Raw genomic sequence first — 22,086 nt, forward strand, 5'->3', positions numbered from 1 at the left:
ATTGCCTACAATGATACTTACATACATATGTATGTATATTATTTATTAAATCAAATGAAAATAAAACAATGTTTGACTCATTCACACTTGGTTGACAGTGCGTTCCATCGATGGATGCCGCTCAACTTTGTCGTTATATATGTATATGTATTAAATGCTGATTTTCGCTTACGTATGCTTTGTTGTTTTTATTATTGATAGCATTTTGTTTTACGCTTCAGTAGCCTCTGTATATTGCTGATGGTTTCCCGATATAAATTGCATCATGTTTTTTTTTTTTATTAATAATGTTGTTGTCGCTTTTTTGCAACCATTCTACTCTAATTCTTTATAAAAATCTCATTCGCGTGGCACGCCTAAGAGCATGTGCTGCGGCTGGAGTGATTATGATTATAGTAGCCAAGGCGTATTAAAGATTGCGTTAGTGAATGGCGGGTGATAGCTCGTTGGTTGATATACATACATACTTACTTACAGCTATATGCATGTTTATAATTACTTCAACTTCAATGCGTAAATTAGCTTTATTTAATTAATATATTTATGAATGGAAAAATTTATGTACAAAAAAACTTTGCCAAATTTGGGCAATTTTTTTTAAATTCATTGAGGATTGTTTATTACCATTCGAAAGAACATTCTTTGACATTTATTTTTTGGCCGCGTCTACGTCCCAGACGATCCATCCGTGGAGTCCAATTTTCGTTGACTCGTTCGAGCATTTAAACTGGTAACTGACGAATAACACGGGTTCAATTCCTGAACCGAAGCGGTATTGTCCGCATAGACTTTAGACTTTACATATCTCCACAGGAAAAAGTCGAACGGTGTGGTATCACACGATCTGGGTGGCCAATGGACCGGCCCAAAACGTGAAATTATCACCGAAGTGTTTTCTCAATAAGTCTATTGATTGATGCGATGTGTGCAAAGTGGCGCCGTCTTGTTGCAACCAAATGTCTCCGAGATCACGAGCTTCAATTTCAGGCATCAAATAGTCGGTTATCATAGCGCGACATTGGCTGTTGCGTACATCAGCGATGTTGCTTGGGGGGTTGAGCGGCTTCAGCTCTTGTACAAACTGTATATTGTATGCTTTTAATTTAGGATCTCGACGTAAAATACTGCCTACATTTGGGTGCAATATATTAAGATATTTAGAGCGTTCTACGATTACAATATTATCATGATGATTGATAACGGTTTTGAAAAGCAAAAATATTACAACAATCTCTCCGAAAAGTAGGCAACGTTTATGGCGATAATAAAGTGAATAGAGTTAAAGCAATCAAACAAATATATTAGCTAAATATGAATATTGCAAAAAACATGTTATAAATATAATAAGTAAATAGCTGTGAAATCCAAAAATTATTGTATATTTATATTCTCCTAAATAGTAGGCAAGCATGTTAATGAAAGTACGGTACTAAAAACTCAAGGCACAAACCTTTTGACGTCACAATAAGGGTTTCAAGGTGACACTTAGTGCACACGCCTCTTTCTCTCGTTTTTACTTCAAAGTTCGACAGCAAAGTTCACGATCATTTCTTCCAGTTTTTACTTCACTTTGTTCACACTAATTTCATTACTTTATTTATATGTTTATGGTATATTTTAAATTGTTTTCCAATCAGTTACAGATTCGTGCTTTTTTTAACTGTCTACAAATTTCATCTTTGCTAATAACTTTTGTGGCTTGCTAACTTTATTGCCACTCGCCATGTTCTTCGCTGTTGTTTTTAATTTGCATTTTAAATGTATTTAATCGGTCATTGTCGGCAGGCAAGCGTCGGCCGCGACCTTCAACCAAAGTGCACCGTTTTTAGTACAAAAAAAATTGAAATTAAAACATTTAGCAATGTATGCAAATACCTGAATACTTATACCTATATGTGTATGTGTGCAATATTTAGGCAAAGTGTTGAGGCGCGGAAAACAGAGGTGGTGACAGCTTAATGCATGTGTTCGGGCAATTTACTACACGTTTTTTTTAAATATTTATACAAGTCGATATGATTTTTGCTGAAATATAAAATATTGAAAAAACAAATTTTTTTTATCTCTTTTATTTTATTATTTATGTTTGTGTGAAATCACTTTTAATATCTCAATTAACGATGGAAGTACTTTTGTATATAATTAGAACGGTTATTGGATCATTTAATCGCTACTATAGAAGCTCTAGCTCTAGAAACGTTTGTAAAAACTTTTGGTTTCCTGACGGAAATTCAACACAGGGGCTTTTCAATCGCTTTGGTAAAATTTTTATTTATATTTTAGATATATCGATTTAAACTTTGAATACACACAGCGCGCTTAAAAACAAACGGTTTCCATGTGAAAAGTTACTGTAAAAATTAGCTACTATTTATAGACCTCCTTTTAACAATTTAGACTTATTTATTGCTTTATCAGATTGTTATTTATGACTTATTTACTTTATAACTACTTAGATAGACCAAAATATCGTTAAATTCATTCTCCTCTATCTAAATGTAGTTTCCTATTTTTTTTTACTGCTTGTATTCTTTTATAAAAATTGTTCGTTAATTCTTCAGTCTATCCTTTTTCGAAATTTTCACTGTTTTCGCTTTCATGCACTGTTACTTTTCAGCAAGCCTTTAAACATGCAGATCTAAGTACAAATACATGTATTTACATAAGTTCATATGTGTCTGTCCATCGATAAGATAGTATCAGTATATTTTTAGACTTTGCCACTTTGATGACTGAAGCCTGATTGTGATGTGAAGACGTGTGACGATACACACACATATACAAAAATATCTGGTACATTAACAGTTAATTTGATGAGGTTAGAAGTATTTGTGGTTGTTATATTGCATTAGTACATTACAGACGTCAAGGCTATCGTTTGTTAGCATTTCACATACTTACACACATGTAAATAACAGTAAAATTTGGTGTTTGATATATAATATATACATACATAGGTGTGAAGTATATTGGATTAATTTTGTACTCGTACCGGCCTAATTTTGTGTACAAAAATATTTTTGTTATAGAAAATAAATATACGCCAGCAATTTGTATAAATAGCTTAAGAAAAATATGTTTAATGTTTAACTAGGATATGCATGTGAACTGAAAAGTATTTAATTATTGATGGGGAAAAAACTAAATGAAAGATACATATGTATATGTATACAAATATTTAAAAGCTCCAAAATCCCCGACCTAAGCTCCTAAAAATAAAATAATGCTTCTTCAAAGTTTAAAAAAGTCCAACAAAAAGGTTAGAGCTTTTATGGAAGTTTTTATATTATATAATTTAACAATTTCAAAGAAAGCTTTCAAGCCCTTCCAATAAAAAGCTTGGAGCTTTAATGAAAGCTTTTACGTTATATAAATTGACGTTTTTAAAGAAATCTTCAAGCCTTTCCTACAAAAAACTTGGAGCTTTTACGTTACATAATTTAACAATTTTAAACTAATCTTTTAAGCCTTAACAAAAATAATTTCATTTATTTGAAGCCTCTTCAAAAATTAAAAAAGTCCAACAAAAAGCTTAGCGCTTTTATATTATATAATTTAACAATTTCAAAAAAGCTTTCTAGCCTTAAACAAAAATATTTAGTTTCTCCTATAAAGCTTCTGAAAGAATTAGAACATCCAGCAAAAAGCTTGGAGCTTTCGTGAAAGCTTGCTATAAGAAACTGAATTTATGTATGTAAATGTAGCAGCTTTTATTAACGAATTCAATTTTTATCTTTTTCGTTGCAGGTAATTATAGTTTTTTACTTCATAACCCTATTATGGCTCTGCTATTTACTTTTTGAAAAGAGTAAGTATTTTTAACATTAAGTGAAAAAGGTTTCAATTATTTATTAAAATATAAGTAAGTTCCAGATATTCATTGTGCTCTAGGAAGAAGATTTTATACGATATAAGTAGCTGAAAAAAAAAGAAATTATTGTGGGAATATATGAAAGCTCTGAGCTTTTTAAATTTTTATGTATTAAATATGTGCATAAGTCTTTCTATCAGCTTCAAGGAATGATAATTGAAACATAAGAAAGTGTAAAAGCTTTTGGAGTAATCAGTGAAAGCTTCTGAATTAGTTTTTTGTCAGCATTAAAAAATGGGCAGACTTTTTAGCTTTTTGTTCTTAGTAAAACACGTTTTTTAGTCTTATGATTATTTTGTTCATCCATTTAGTATGTATATGTGTGTGTTACTTTTAACCACTTCCTGCCGTTCCACCCTATATTAATTGACTATGCAAAAAAATTTTAAAACCGTCCAGTAATGTCTCTAGTACAGGCCTACAAATAAACATGCGCCAGTATATATGTACCTATAAATGGAAGTATATTGTGCTAATAAAATCGATAATTAAAATCAATTTATATCGATTTAAGCGCAAAAATTCGTTACTTCAACGCAAATCTAACTGTGTTCGAATGCTGTGCTGAGCAGCCGTCGAGCCAATAAATGTGCAAAATATTTACAGCAAATAAACTGAATGTCAAGAGTAAACAATTCGTGCAATTTTATTTCACAATTTCAAATCGAGCAATAAACAAATTTCAAACAATGGACGAATAAGTAAAGACATTTAACACCTTTCACAGTTGAATGACATTTTTTTCTCTCTTTTACCAATTTTTAAATTTTTTGTATTTTACGTGAAGATTAAATTTGACTACAACATTTAAAAAAATATATATAATTTAAAATGGTAATAGAAAATAAAAATGTCGAAAAGTGGGAAAAAATGTGTAAATTAAAATAACAGATTTCTCAAAGTAAAGAATAGATTTAGTTATGAGACATTTCTAAAATAAAAAATATACTTAAAATATTATGAATAGTTAAAAGAGCAGTAAAAATGATTAACTACTCATGACGATTGGATCAACTTTTAACGTGTTTTTATATTGTTTTTATTTTATTTAATTTTTTTTTTTAAATCTTGTGCTTTTATCTCTGAGTAAATTCTTCAGGCATTAGAAAAAATAACTCACTCTACAAAGTATACATACATAAAATTATGAAATTTTAGCAACACGTGGCCAACTCAACATTTTATGATAATCAGATATAATTCTATAAATATATCAAAAGCACTTTGTCATAGCTGCAAAAATTTCATCAGTAGCTAAGTGACTTTTTAGTATACAATAATTTACAATTTTTATTTTAGATAAGAAAGCTTTCATACAAGAATTTGATGTTGATCATTCAGTTTGTATGACACTTAGTATAGTAATCTGAACCAAACAATTTGTTCGAAGATTGTATCGTGCCTTGGACAATAATCCATATCAAATTTCGTCAAGATATCTCGTCAAATAAAAAAGTTTTCCATACAAGAACTTGATTTTGATCGTTCAGTTTGTATGACAGCTATATGCTATGCTATAGTATATATGGGTTTGATGGATACCCAAATGGCAATATTCATATCTACATAGACACGGTAATTTTAAGCAGTTCAAAAATGCTGTTGGTGTTTAAAGTAATTGATGAGAATATACAAAATAGGTATAATTACAAAGAAGACACACTTATTAAAAATATGTTGCCAATATACACATTTTTATAAGGAAATTCACATTATTCGCTATTTTTAGCGGTTATGTTAAAAAGAATGTGCTTTATCAGCGAAACGCGAGCCAGTTGTAACTAGTCACTGTGTGCATAAATACATAAACTATTGCATGGATGCATATTTTTACATGTATGTGACCACCTTATCAGTTTGGCAGCGTCCTGTGAAGATATATATAGAATATTATATAATATAATATATGTATATATAAAAAATGGTTTTTGTTATTGTGTGAGTGTAAAAATCATGTTTTAATTTCACAATTGAATGAAAATCTAAATCAATCGTACGAACGTCGATGCCATCATCTCTCACCCGCCCATCAAATCGATTTTGTTATAAAGTGAATATGCATAAAGTTTCGTATAAAAAATGCCATAGTTTGATTGCTTTTTTAAATCACTTGTTTCGGCTTTTATGTTGTTGTGTGATTTGCAATTCGCATTTGTTCTTATTTCGTAATGTGTGTGTTTCTTGCAAGCATTTTAGCAGTCATTTCCTTTGGTCAATGTTTTTTTGTTTTTGCTTTAATAATTTTTATTAAATATTAAACAACGCCTCGATAGCGGAGCTTCAAAGCTCGTCTAGAGATAGTGCGTGCCTTATTATTCATTGCGTTTTTTCCGCTGAGTCTCATTTTTTCTAGAGCAAACGGCACATTCAGCAAAAAATTGCTTTGTATATGATTTTTACTGCTGATTTCGTTATTTTATTGTAGTTTTTGTTTCATTTAATAATTTTTTTATAGCAATATCGCCGTCTAACCGCATTTCGCATTTAATTTTATTTTAGTTAGTTCCTCAATTACTAATAATTTAATTTAAAGCTTTCAAGCGGTTTCTAAGTTTATCAGCAAATATTGCTTTTCTATTATCTGTTCTTATTTGAAATTGCAAATAATTCCATAAATCGCAGTTTTCGGTATTGAAAGTGCTGATTGTTAGAAAGTGTTGCAGTTGCTCCATAATTTAGGTCATTAGTCATATGTCTGTGGCTAGACAATTTGTTAACATAGTTGACATAGTTGTTGACTGTTAAGGGACTGTGAGAAATGTGTAGTCTGACAAAATGCTCATCAATCATCGGCTACGTCAATAGTATAGTCTAGAAATAATAAACAAAATTAATAACTTAATTAAATTTTTTTCGCTTATAGCGACTAATTCAGTTTTATTCGAATCGATCGATCGAGGTAAATTTAATGTCGTTTTATGTCAATAAATTTTTCGTTGGAAATCAAATTAGCATTATTAAATTAGGCTTTATCTAATCAACCCTTTAAAAAAAGATATACTTGTACATATATAAATGATCCGCATGACTAATTGAGTCGATTCCATGACCGTCTGTCTGTCTGTATGTACGCGAACTAATCCCATAGTTTTTGAGATATCGCTCTGAAATTTTGCACACATCATTTTCTTCCCAAGAAGCTGTCCATTTGTCGGAACCGCCGTTAACGGACCACTATAGCATATACCTGCCATATAAACTGAACGCTCGGAATCAATTGTTTGTATGGCAAACCTTTTCATTTGAGGATATATCTTTAATTTGACATGCGTTATTGTTTATGTTAAGACATCGGTGCAATCTCCAAAGAAATTGTTCAGATCGGATCACTATAGCATAGGGCTGCCATACAAACTGGCCGATCAAAATCAAGTTGTTGTAAGGAACTTTTTGTATTTGTGAAGGGTATCATAGTTTCGATGCGACCATAGTTACGTCTTTACGTGTTTTAATTATTTTTTAATCTAATTTATTAATTTTACTTGTTTAAAATTATAATGCTTTACCTTATTTTTATTCAAATTTTTGAGTTACAAAGTTGTCAATTAACTAATTTTTTTGAATTACTTTTTATCGATAAAAATAATGGCAAATTTGATGCAATTATTTTAATTTAGATCAATTCATTTATTTTTGTTATACCCTGCTACGAAGTTTGTAACACCCAGAAGGAAACGTCGGAGACCATATAAAGTATATATATAAATGATCACCGTGACGAGCTGAGTTGATTTAGCCATGTCCGTCTGTCTGTCCGTCCGTCCGTCTGTCCGTCTGTCCGTCTGTATATACGCGAACTAATCCCTCAGTTTTTGAGATATCGATCTGAAATTTTGAGCAAGTCTTTTTCTTACCAAGAAGCTGCTCATTTGTCGGAACGGCCGATATCGGACCACTATAGCATATAGCTGCCATACAAACTGAACAATCGGAATCAAGTGTTTGTATGAAAAACTCTTTCATTTGACGAGGTATCTTCATGAAATTTGGCGTGTATTATTATTTAAAGCATTCATCTAATCTCCGAAGAAATTGTATAGATCGGATGACTATAGCATATAGCTGCCATACAAGCTGAACAATCGGAATCAAGTGCTTGTATGGGAAACTCTTTCATTTGACGAGGTATCTTCACGAAATTTGGCATGTATTATTATTTAAAGCATTAATCTAATCTCCGAAGAAATTGTATAGATCGGAGTAAAGTGCTTGCATGGAAAAAAATTTTTTTGACGAGGTATCTTCACGAAATTTGGCACGAGTTATTGCTTAAGGCAACAAATTATTCTCCACAGAAATTGATCAGATCAGATCACTATATCATATAGCTGCCATACAAATTGAACGTTCGGAATCAATTTCTTGTAAGGGGCCTTTGTATTTGTGAAGGGTATTATAGCTTCGGCGAAACCGAAGTTAACGTTTTTTCTTCCTGTTTTGTTTTAAATTTAGCTTAATTATGTTTAATTATGTATGGTATAATATAATTTACTTTTAAATAAGTTGTTACTTTGCACATAACCTTATAATTGAGTCAATTATTGTAGTAAGTTTTATAATAATTGCAAATCTGTAGCGCCTTAATTTAATCAATTAACAAACTGTGTACAACTAAACACAAAGAATAAATTGCTAATGCTGAAAAATGAGTACTGCCTGATAGTTTAATTGAATTTTAATTTAGTTAAATTTTCATAAATTAACAAAATTTAGTGAAACAAAACAAAATCAACGTTACATTTAACAATTCGTAGTTGTACTGATAGTGGAGTAAATTATGTAATAAAGTGTTACATACATACATACGAGTATAAAAAAATTAAATTTCATTATACAATTCTAGCAGCTTGTTCAATTGAAAGTATGCGTGAAATGAGTATTAGTTCTTACTTATAAGTGATTAATAAATAAATAATTTATGTAATATGTGTCTGTATGAGGGTGAATACTTACGATCGCACACACGTCCATTCGCCCACATACATACAACGAATCACTTCAGACTTCCACGAGCAGTTTAACGCATGTACACCCAACAGAGAGTCAGACAGTCAGACAAACATTCAGTCAGTCGTCAGTCAATCCTCAGTCAGTCAAAAAAGCTTTTCTTTTGTTCAATTCGTTAAAATATTTCGCTCGCTCTTTATCGTATGCACAGTTATTACCCACACTCAAGGTCAATACTGTTTATTTTTTATATTTTGTTTTGAATTCTGAATTCATCACACATCGTGCTGTTCTCCAACAAATACATACACTTATTGTTAGAAGAATTACATAAGCAAAAGCGAAACGCGATAAACAAAGGAAGCAAAGTAGACATGCAAGTATTTACTATAACAGAGAGCGTTAAAGAGTGCGCAAGTAATATATGTGTGAAAGAGTCACTCTCTGGCAGCTAAACTAAAAAGCGGGAATGCTTCGGTAGCACTGAAAGCTTCACTTTGGCGCTCTGTTGACATTTTTCGATTACCTTTTTTTATTTAAAAAAAAAAAATGAACGAAATAAATGTATGCAAATGTGTAGCACCCTCCCGCTCTGTTTACAATATTTGTGCGCTCGCTCTCGAGTATTTGTATGAGCGCATTTAGTGCTCATTAAATGAAAATACAGCTGCTTAGCTTTGTTGACGTTGACAAAACTTTTAAGATTACTTTGTGTTCGCCTTTTAGTTTTGCTTAATTATTTTTATACTCTTTCTTCGTACATGTATACATTTTTTATTTAACCAGCTTCGGGTTCTAGCATTTTTGTATGAAAGACTATATTTTTTTTTCGGCTCTTTTTGTGTGTATTTTTCATACATACAAGTAGGTGACTTTTGTGTAGGTATACGCTTATGTGCAGGTAGCTTAATTTTCAAGTTCTTTTTTTAATGTCATCTCCGATTTTGTTCTTGTTATTTTCTTTTAATTAGAAAAAAAAAAAAATTCCCGAAGTATTTATTTACATTTGCTGTTGTTTTATCGCTCATCGTTTATTTTAGTTGGGTACACTGACACGCGCTAAAAATTTTATTTTGTGTTTGTATTTTTGTGTCTATGTGTCTGTGCAAAAATACCCGCCGCACCAATTTGCCGTCACGAAAACAGAAATAAGCATACGTTTCATATAAATGTTTAAAGTTTTTTTTTTAATCAAATATGGCGTCTCATCATGGCGGGCGACCATAAAATGTCACGCTTCCTCATCCACAAATATATGCATATATCACATATTTAAGTACACATAAGTTTATATATATATATGTATATTATTAAAAATTATATTTTATTTGTCTATCGGTTGATAGCTCTTAATTGTATACATATGTCCGTATATGTGTAACATATATACATACATGTTATATTAATATACAATATCTGCCATACTGTCATGTCATGACTTGACTGTCTGCTCTATTTGATCATATTCCATTAGTTCAGTGATCGGACTGGCCAAAACTGCTTTGACAATTTTGACAGAGATATGCTTACAAATATGTTTGTACATTTGTATCTGTGAACAAATATGTTCTTTTAAATATAAAAAATATACGAATTTCGCATAATGTGATTCGTATTTAGTCATGCTTCCAAAGTTTTGCTTAATTTTATAACAATGAGAAGTATATTGTAGAAATTTTAAGTGAAGAAAATCATGTGATTTTGAAATAACTGATTTTTCTTTTTTATTAAATTATGAAAATAAGCTTGAGTTGGAAAAAATATATAATTTTGTCCTAGAAATAGCTTATGGTAAACATTATACCATAGAAATGCTAGAACGGATCTATTTATTATTATTCTTAATAATAAGTAAAAAATTGCGAATGGTTAAAGCAGGAGATGGGCCATCTAAGGTATGTTTAATAAGGAGGTCTGACTTATGCAGAAAATATATTTGAAGTGTTTCTTATAAATAGACCTACAAAACATATACATATACTCATTCAGTACACTCGTCACATGTGTGGCGCCTACCTTCAGCACGCAAAAATTCTCCTCTTTTCATCATTACAATATTATTCTCTGTTCCTAAAATTTGTAAATTTTGGAATTATATGCGAAGAATGTTTACTAATGTTCCTATTGTTGTTGTAGTAGAGTTCAACTTTTGTAAATAAGTTTTTAAAATCACTGCCGTGATGAAAATGTTTAGCCCGCTATAAATCTGGGTTGGTTGCCATTTGCAAATCCAGTTATCTTGAAAACACTTATCGTTGAGCATCAATAACTTAATTGTAAATCATGATTTTACGCTGGCAACAGTGATTCAACTATTTAAATAGACTTTCAAGATCTTTTAAATGCTTCAATCAAACTTTTATTTTCTCCACACTTTGCCGGTATTTTTTCCTCGAATATTTTTTATACACGAATGATGTAAATGATGCATCTATATATTCTATATATACTCGAACGCTCCAACGTTTCTTTGGTCTTTTTACGTTTAATCTTCAATTAGCATTCTGAACATTTTGCATTTATCACTCACTTCTTACATACCTACATAACTACATAAAGACATATATGCAAACATACTTATATATATTAGTATTTACTTACATATGCATATGCTTTTGTAGTTCAGTTTTTTTTTATCTTCTTTCCAACTTTGGCGCTTTCTTTGTTGTCATTCACTTCAGTCTTTGTTGTCTTCTTCTTAAACGGCCAATTTTCAACTTTGCACTTTTTTTAGACTTTTATGTTTCTTTGTTTTTTTTTTTTGCACTAATAAACTTTTATTTAATTTTGTTTTTATATTCCACTCATATTTTCTGAAGCTTTTCGTATTATCTTTCAAATTCTTCTTTACCTTAAACAGCTACTATTGCCTCCAGCAACCGGCGAATTTGGTTGTATGTTGTTAGTGTATGTGTGCATGTATGAATATATTTCGCTACCTCTAAGCTATTTCTTCATTACTACATACTCATGCACTCGTTCAAGTAGAAATATGTTTTTTATATGATTATATATTCTTACCTAAGGTTTGTAAGGCTTATGTAATGTGTACGAATATATGTGTATATAAGAGTCGTATCGTTATAAAGAAAATCACGCTTCTGGGTTTTGTCTGTAGATTTTCAAACTTTCCGGCGCCATCTTTGTAATACAACTGGGCCTTTACATCAAAATTGCCCTCTATCTGAGGGATTCATCATTGTTGGTTTCTATCGAAAAACAATTATAATCCTTTTTTTTTTGTTATCAGCAGATTTTTTCTCAAAAAAGACTTTTCGGTTAAGTCTAACTACAAAACACTCCAGGAAACCCCTTAGCTATTCAGTTATGTTTCCTCATCTTTTCAGCATATCTTATCAACGGTATATTTACTCTTCTTATTCTTATACTTATATTTGCTAATTATTTCTTCGCTCTATTGAACATTAAATTGTTAACGAACACTCTAATCTATTGAACATTAAATTTAATAACATTAAATTGTTAACGAAAATCCAACATTTTGAACCCTTTTATTCACTTATGCATTTATTGCTTATTTAATTCTTTTAAACTTTTTATTCGATATTTTATCGAATATGTAGCTTTCAGATGGCTAAAAAAATTTCCATCCGTTATTTTATGAACAAAGAATCGTACACGTATTCACAAATCCGCTTAGATAATTAAAAGTCTAGGTTATTGTTTATCTTTCAATATCAATTTCCATGCAAATTTGAATTTTTTTATCTCATTATGTCGATATGTATTTATACCAAGTAAACCAAATGTTAATATTTTTATTGTGATTATTTTTTCCCATACATACAAACATAGCTGTAAATACCAGAAAAAAGAATGTAGTCAGCCTTCGTAACGAACGAGTTCAATAGCCTCATATCCGAAATGTTAAACAAAATAGAGATATGAGAACCGCACGAAAAGAAACGATTTTAAGTATTGGTTTGTGGCGATCAAACATTTCAAACACTCATGCCAAAAGCTGTCGTAGAATGTAGAATTATTCTTTTTGTTATAATATAAATTTCTTTTATTTTAGGATTATTTAGCATTATTGTACTGTAGTTATTTATTTACTTTGGTGGCTTGTCACATTAGGTGCTCTTGCTCGCTTTCTTGCAGAAATATGGTATTTGGTTTGCTGTTGGTAATTTTTGTGTAATTTAATTTCAGACTTCTAGTTATATTCTACAACTTGTAGGTTGAAAATGAGTGATTTTGATCAGTGACAAAAAAACGCCTTATCATCTAGTTCGATAGATGATCGATTTGTTGCCGCTCTAATGATTTAGCTTTTTTTGTGATGATCTATTGGTCATGTGGTGGTATAGCATTTATTATTGAGCCACTTCTTCATCCATTTGCTTGCCAAGCAATTCACTATATCTTAATTGTTTTTGCATGTTATCTAGAAATTCTTGTTTCCACAATTTTTTTCGCTTTAGGTCGTCAAAATTCAAGCCTGACTACCTCTTACCTAACTCTTAATTTTGAAATCACAAAAGCTTCTTATGAAAACACGTTCGATAACATTTCCAGGCAGAACCGAGACTTCTATACCTTTCATCTCCAAAATCTGTCGAGTATTTTACATTAGACGTGTGTAGTATTTAAAATTTAGTTTGCTTACGAAACTCCCTCCAACGGTAGGACTCTTCGCTTTCTCCTCGGTTGGAAATATATAGTCTAGTAAGATTCGCTCGTACATTCTACCTCGCTTAATCGGATGTCTTTGTTTTTCGATTTTTGCTCGAAAAGAGAGATTCATATAAAAAAAAAATATATATTGTATATATATATTAGAATATATAATGGATTTCTTCAGGGCGAGCTCTACTTATAACTGTCCATTATCAGTCAATAGCATAACCTCTACAACCTTTCTAAAGTTTTTGTATTTTACTGAACTTTTTTTTTTCAAAAAATGAATGAAAGCATGCATACGTTCTTTAACGGTTGATCCACCGAACAGAATCTCTTAAGAACACTATCAAAACCTTGAATATTTATCTTAAGCTAAATTTCTAGAGTGATCTAGTAGAGAAATATTTAAATAGGTTTATATTTCCGGCATTGTTGTTGTCTGCATTTAAAAATATGCATATGTAAAATCAAAATACCAAATAAAATTGAACTATCCGAAGATCGTTTCTCTCACAAAATTACTGAAGAAATTACAGCTAGAAACTGGCACTAATACGTATTTTTTAAGTATTTTAGAAAGTTATGTAGGAAACGTACACCGAGAATTTTATTTTTCTCACTTAACTAAAACATAAAACTAGAAATAATATCATACTAAAAGCTAGCCATAATATTCTGTGTCAAGTATTTATTTAATTTAACCACCAGGAAGTCTGTACAGAACACCTTAAGTAAAGCTTCGTTATGGTCATATTTTTAAATTTCAAGTACCAGCTAAGTACGTACACTGGTATGTTCGTAGGTATGTGGGTCTACCAAATGAGTGCATTTGTATTTGATTTTCATTGACCACTTCGGCTGCAATGAGAACATAATTTAAATAATAATATATACATAATACTGGCATGTGCAGTGTACCTACACCTGTACATAAATATTTTTATGAACGCAACATAAATTACGACTTAGGTATGCACATTTATGTTCCTTTTGAATTTTACGACTTAAAGTGTTTACATAAATTTTCCGCATTTTTAGCTGACAATCGAAAGAAATATTCGAAATAAATAGACTAAAAAATGTGTAGTTCAGTAATTTTGAAAAAAGGTTGTTTATAAATCTGCTCGGAAATGCTTTCGCTAAAAATTGTATCATCTTATTTTTAACTACATATGTATGTATGTTTATGCCTCTGTATATATAAGTATATATATACACGTGTTTTAAAAATATTTGGCATCCTGATTTATTGAGAAAAATGCCAAGAAAACATGGTTTTTGAAAATGTGACACAGTTTTGGTTGCCGTAAACATTTGTACATTTATAACTTCTATTTTTTTTTATGTGCATGAGCACAGTTTTCAAATTAAAATTTCGAATATATTCCAGTCATTTCCGAAAAAATTTAAATATCTTGTATACAACATTCTTTTTTTAAAATTTGCGGTTTATTTTTTAGAGAAAACTTAAAATCTCAACACCTGCCAAAGAAATATTAGTTAGCTTTTTACTAAGCAACTTCCAAAACAGCTGTTTCAACTAATTTCGTAATCTCGTTTAGGCTACTCTTATATAACACGTCAGAATAATTCTAAAAAAAATTATATATACCGGTTGACAGACAGAGGCAGGTAAAACGATTCATAGTGGCTGTTTTTCGAGTTAGGCTAGCGAATAATTCGCAAAACAAAAGTGAAAAAGAAGTAGGAAAATGAAAGAGATTTGTATAGTTGTGGTGCGGAACGATGTGGCAAAGCATTTACGTAGGTTGTCTTTTATATTTCGGGATTTTGCAACTCTAGTGTTGCAATCTATCAACTCACAACTCACAACTTTAAATTTTTGATGTTGTACATACTCAGAACGTTTTGACATACGAGCGCTATTTGCGTTGTTTACAGTAACTTAAAATATTCATATCGGTCAAAAAATGGAATTAAATCGCGATTATTTTCTTCAACTTTCGACGTGGATCAAGTCAGCAACAGTGCATCGATGAACTTAATGTGGTGAATTCAACCGATGTCGTTGATCACTCTAAGATGAATTGTGTGATGGTCGTCCGAAATCAGTTGTTCCGAAAACTATTGATGCTGTGCACAAACTGATATTGCTTGATTGTCATGTGACCTATCGTAAGATGGAGACAACTATAGGCATTAGTGGCAATCATAACACTAGAACAACGCAGAACAGTAAATTCTGATTGGTGCACAACCATTTGTTTGCCAGTTCTCTTTCAAGAAGGAGATACCTCAATCAGAGTGGCAAAAGTGCTTCGACAATTTGTTCAATGGCATGCAAAAATAAATAGATTTTAACGAAGAATATTTAAAAAAAAACAATTTTCAATTTTTAATATTTGTTTTTGTTCTCTAATCCCGAAATATAGAAGGCAACCCTCGTACAATGAAGAGTGGCTTGAAAATTGTAAACAAATTATTTTGAATTAATAAAAACATAAAGAATACAGATACTTTATTAGTAAGATGTACAGGTAACTATGGAAAAATTTGGATAGAACGCAAGAATTGTTTTGACACAAACGTGTCAGAAGATTAGGCTCTGTGAAATAAAAAATAAATTCAGACACAATAATAAATTCAGAAAAAAAAAAACTGTCGACTAACCGCAAGTATAAACAAATACACACGAAAATAACACTAATAAATAAAGTCAAATGAAATATACCCAGTGGATAATTGATATGTAGGTATTATACACATTGTTTTTCAAAACTCGAAGTTTTTTAGAGCATACGTAACTGCTAAAAAATAAAAATTTATTTCGTATGATTTCATTTCAAATGTTTTTTTATGCATTTACTAAATTAACTTTTATGAAACTAAAATAACTTTTTATGAAAGGTAGGCGTGGCCTTGAACCAATTCCTGACAATTTTCATTAAAAGTAAACAAAACTCTGCCGCTAAAAACATTTCTATCTACATACATATGTACCGAATTCAATTAGAATATTTCATAATTTACAAATGTTGCCGGATTGGCTAAACTCAATTGTAGCTTATCATTAAAAAAAAATGTTTTGAAATATATCAGCGAAAAGTAAGTGAATTCTTTTTCATGAGATTTGCAACTAGTACCCTTTGCCACTAATTCAATATCAATATCCCTACAAATACATACATAAATAATCTGATTGAAAGTGTATGTTGTTTATGTCGAATTCGCTTTATATATGTATATGTGCTTTGGTTATATGGCAGGGCGTTGCGCGTGACTTTTGACTTGCCGACGTCAACCTGTATGAAACTGTGCCAAATTTGTGCGAGCGCCATAGACACAGCCGACGCAGCGAAATCAATGTCTGAAAGTGTGCAAACGACTGGTAAGGGTACACGAATACAGGGCAGCGCACACTAAAGCCGTTAAATGAATAACTTAACATGTAGACTCGTATTTTTATTGACGTCTGTTGGTTAATGTCTTGATGGAAATAACACTGTAATACAAACAAATATATTAGGAACTTATATTTTAATAATTTCGATTTTTTTTTATTGTTTTCGTAATCATAAATTAATGGCTTAGAACATACATTCTTCCATCTAAATGTTTCGCAATGTGCAGATAATTCACAACGTTCAAATGTCAACCATTTCCACTTCGCACCATCGTCATCAATATTGTTTTGCTCGCTCGCTTTTTGAAGAATGAAGAACATGTACAAATGTTGGTTTGTAAGCAATTAACTTCGTCTGTTGACACACCCACTTTTCGCTCATATATTCTTAGCTCTCACAAATGTGATAAATAACAAATGTAGCATTGACCCGTAATGGTTCAGCAAAATTATAATAATAACCCTTTAGAAAATATAATGATATAATAAACCATAAATTAATTCAATTAAACATTAAGTAATTAGAAAAAAATTTTATATGCAAAATCTATACACTTACTGCTCTAGTCTCAAAAACAATAAAAACTTATTATTTTTAATTCAATATTTATAATATTATAATATAGCAAACAAATTGAGTAGTGGTTGGCAACTCTAGGCCAATATATATTTAAATTAGAGTCTCTCCGTGCGTGTTTCTCTTAGCTCTCTGCTTAGCACAGCTTCTTAAATTTTTTCTCAGTTTTCCTTTTTCGTTAGTTGGGAACTCTATTTCGAAGTATATTTAAATAAAAAATTTTGAGAATACTTATTATTTAATTTTTCCTTATTTGTCTTTAAAATTAATATTTTATTTAAATGTAAAGTTATTGCAAAATACCGTTTATATTTGGCAAAGCTTTTCTTGTCTTAAATTTGCTTCTATATATCTAATTAAACTTATTTTTGTATGGAAAATCGCCGTTAGCAAATAAGTGACATCAACAAATTGTAGATAAATGAGTCAAGCTCAATAAATTGAGTAAATTTAAAAAGTTCTCAGATTCAAACTCCTAATTGGGCAGTGGAGGAATTTTCAACAATTTACCCATTAATTTTTCTCAATTTACTATGACCGGGACGAAGCTGGATTTATAACAAGCCCAGTCCACTTATTGTCTGTGCGTTTTATTCATTAAGGAATCTGATATTCGAAGCGGTAAAAAACAACGGTCGTACTTTAACAACTTACATCCCGAAATCAAACCACATTGCTTCCAACTCGAAACACCGCATCGCAAATCCAAATTGAGTGTACATGAATTGCAAAAATGCAAATTTCAATCACGCGCTGTATTGATGAAACAATAATAACAACAAAACATTCTGTAAACAAATTAAAATGCGAAAAACAGAAACAAGAGTAAGCAGAATATAACAAAGCGAAGAAGTGCAAACATCAACATTGCAGAATGAGCAAACAAACGAAATGCAATAAACTGCAGTCAGCAAGCGAGAAATGGCAAACGAAGCGAAAAACAACGGGCGTGTTGAACAAAACAAATCGCGAAAGTAATTGCTTGCAATTGAGCGCGCGCGAAAAAAGTGCATTCGCTGCATTGCAGACGGCGATCCAAAGCAAAAACAAAATTACAACAAATATAAAACTATTTGCTGACGCACACATGGGCATGTATGAATGCCGATAGACACCTTACTTACATACACTAGTGCATGTTCACTCCCATTGACATCGATACCCGCAGACGGCAATAAAAGTGCCGCGATACAACGGGGCGTATGATGAACAAGCAATAATGTATTTTTCATTTTATTTTTTATTTATTTATTTTCATGGTGGTTACTTACACTTGTATACACATATCCATGTATAATTATATGTATTAAATGAATTTATATTTGCTAGTGCACAGCCCTGACAATGAATTGCAAAACTGTGCAGCTGGAAGTGCATTTTGGGGGCAGAGAGTGCCAGCGCCACTTAGACGTTTGTTATTTATATGAACAATAAAAGCAACAGCTAAGAGCAACAGCAGACACAGTAAAATGAGGAATTTTTTTTTCGACATAATTCAATTGTTTAAAAAAATGTTTAAATATTGCTACATATGTTTAGCTTAAAGAAACTTCATGAAAAAATATTAACAAAATAAATATGCACATATGGTATATATTAAAATGATTTAACAAAAAATAATAATTTGGTTTGATTTGTCAAATTTTTTTTTTTAAGATTTTTTTCTTTACGCTTACTATCATTTTTATTTATATTTATTCCCTAAACGAGAAAAAGGAAACTTCGGAGACATATAAAGTATATATACACACATATATATACGTGTATATATTTATGCACATATGTATCTATACAAATATATATTCATATATGTATATATATCAGCGTGACAAACTGTGTCAATTTAGCCATGTCCGTCTGTATGTTTTGAGATATCGATCTGAAATTTTGAACGCATCCTATTTTCTCCAAGAAACTGTTCATCTGTGCAATCAAAATCAAGTTGTATGGACACCTTTTTCAGTTCACGAGTTATCTTCAATAAATTTTGCATCGATTGTTTCTTAAGTCAATAGTGCCATATCCGAAGAAATGGTTCAGATCGGATCACTATAGCATATAGCTACCATACAAACTGAACGATCGAAAAATTGTTCAGATCGCGTTACTATAGCATATAGTTGTCATGCAAAGTGACCGATCAAAATTCTTGTAAGGAATCTTTTGTATTTGTGCGGGGTATTATACATAGCTTCGGTGCAACCTTAGTTAACGTTTTTTCTTGATTTTCCTTATTATGTAACGGCTAGAAAAAACTACCAAAACATTTTCCGTTAAATGGATGCAAACCTTTGGCCGGTTACATTTTAAATGTATGTATGCTATAAGAAATGCACCTGTGAAGGATATTTAAGCTTCGGTGCAGCTGAAGTTAAGGTTTTTTCTTGTTTTTAATAGTTTTATTTTCATTTTCTATACTATTTTTTATATTATACATATATATTTTTTTTTATCTCGTTATACGACATTTTATTGTTTATAATTTTTAATTTCAATTTATATTTTAAACGAAATTGTTCGTGTTTTTAGATTTTTTATAATTTATTTGGATTTTTTCAAATATTTTTATTAATGATTTTTTTTATAATTTTTTTTTTATATTTTTGTAATTGAATTGTTTTATATTTTTTAAAATTTAATTTTTTCATATTTTTTAAAATTTAATTTTTATTTTTAATTTAAGTTTTTATAATTTTTTTTAAATTTTTTTTATATATTTGCTTTTATTTAATTTTTTAAATTTTTTTTCTCATCTAATTTCTATCAAATGTATACTAAATTTTCCCAAATAATATAATTAAATTGTAAACTAAAATTCTAAAATAATGTTATGAATGCTGTAAGGTATACAGCAATCACAGGTATACTCGTATTATTATTGTTTTAGCTGAAACGCGCGCCTTTTCATTGCATTGATAACATTACTGAACGGCATTATAAATATGCTTATAATTAGATCCCCATGCGAATGTAATTGTGTTTCTCGCTATAATGGCACGTGTTGGCTTTTCTTATTTTTTTATATATTTTTTTTTTACTCTCAGCTGTCTGTATTTACATACGTAAATATATTAATGCAATGCCTCACTGTATCGGCATGTGGCATCTGAAGTGTTTGCGCACCAACTTCAGTTACATTTACATTTATTTTGTTTTTCGTTGTTATTTTTAGCACACTCTCCCCTGCCAATTCACTCTCTCATCGACATTTTCAATCGTCCTGAGCATGTTTTCCAACAAGCTAGATAAAATTAGCAAATATGCTAATGACAGTCTAGTTGGTAAAACAATGTATCTATTTAAGTAACTGTTTGTCAACAGAAATGCAAACATACAAACATACATACACGTTCACCTACACATAGTTTGCCGCCACGTTTCTCGATTGTAGTTTTAATTTGTTTACAAATTTCTTGGCGCTTACACAACGCAATTATAGGATATAAGTGTGTGCGGTATGCACATATATGTCCATACATACACACATACACAAAAGATAAGAACCTCTATGTTGCACACTTTTATGGCGCTTTTATTAATGACAAATTAATAGAAAAATAATATGAAGCAGTAAAAAAACCGGACAGACTGTTCTGTACTCGGATGTTTTCTCTTTGTTTTATGGATTATCACCCTTTGCTGCGGCGTGTATTTATTATTTCTATGTGTACAAATATTTTCAAACGTTCGCTAAAACACCCATAATAGAATAGACATTATATCTAGATTATGGTTTTTAAATGGAATGTCACGCTCATGGTTGTCATATACCATAAATTATTGTTACGAAGTTTGTAAGACAAATTTTTGATGATAATATACTAACAGATAAGAAAAGTACATTTTTATCGATAAATATTGATATTTTTATCATGGCAATAACTGTACTAAGAAACTCATAAGCATAAGAACATTTGTATCGATAAGTATCGATTAAATATTACATAAATATCGTTATTTAAGATATTTGTTGAGAAAAATACAATGAGGAACACATAAGACAATTAATTTTTATATTTTATTATATAAATATCGATATTTTTTATAATTATCGAGCAAAATAAGTCGTTATATTCAAATTATTTATTATTACACAAGATCAACAATTTTTTGGTTGTGCGTTCTTTACAAATTTCTTACGAAAGCTAGGAGAAAAATAAGGTTAACATAATTTTCAAAAGAGATTTTAATCACTTTAATGTGGAAGTTCACTGAGTGATGACAGCAAGGATTATTCCTGAAATTTAAATAAGGAATATAAATTAAAATTTGTATCTAAATGGATAATACAAAAAAATCGATAAAATTGGATACAAGTATGTACAACACAAGTTTTATATAAAACTATGGAAGTTTTAACAACAGGATTTTGAAAGCTTTACACAAAAATAACGTAGTATATTGATATTATATAATAGTAAATAGTCGAAATGAAAACGTATATAGATAATAATAAGCCAATATTTCGATAAATAAATCGAATATATTTTGTGATCAAGCCAAGTCTCAATATCTCTACTAAATTTGAGTCAGCAGACGTCTAAAGACGTTGTAACGCATTTGATCAGTCATCTATCCCTACTGGTGCAATAAAAACCACCAAACGTCGATAAATATACTAGATTATTACCTGTTCTATCATTTTGTCCCACTGTCACTATAAACTTTTGTGTACTATATCAT

At 30.4% G+C, this 22,086-nt stretch overlaps 1 protein-coding gene and 1 long non-coding RNA gene across 6 annotated transcripts in view; one reads left to right on the forward strand and one right to left on the reverse strand.

Annotated features, from left to right (window-relative positions):
• Positions 1 to 22,086, forward strand: part of REPTOR (repressed by TOR) — a 68,871-nt gene that overhangs the window by 40,217 nt on the left and 6,568 nt on the right. The gene's annotated exons all lie outside the window — the stretch shown is intronic.
• LOC118683730 (uncharacterized) lies at positions 12,535 to 15,030 on the reverse strand. The gene is made up of 3 exons (XR_004979597.2): positions 14,385 to 15,030; positions 13,449 to 14,320; positions 12,535 to 13,394 (listed from the first exon to the last, which is right to left on the reverse strand). It is a non-coding gene; the product is annotated as an uncharacterized lncRNA (long non-coding RNA).

This window comes from Bactrocera oleae, chromosome 2, assembly GCF_042242935.1.
Source record: "Bactrocera oleae isolate idBacOlea1 chromosome 2, idBacOlea1, whole genome shotgun sequence".
NCBI classification, from domain to species: domain Eukaryota; kingdom Metazoa; phylum Arthropoda; class Insecta; order Diptera; family Tephritidae; genus Bactrocera; species Bactrocera oleae.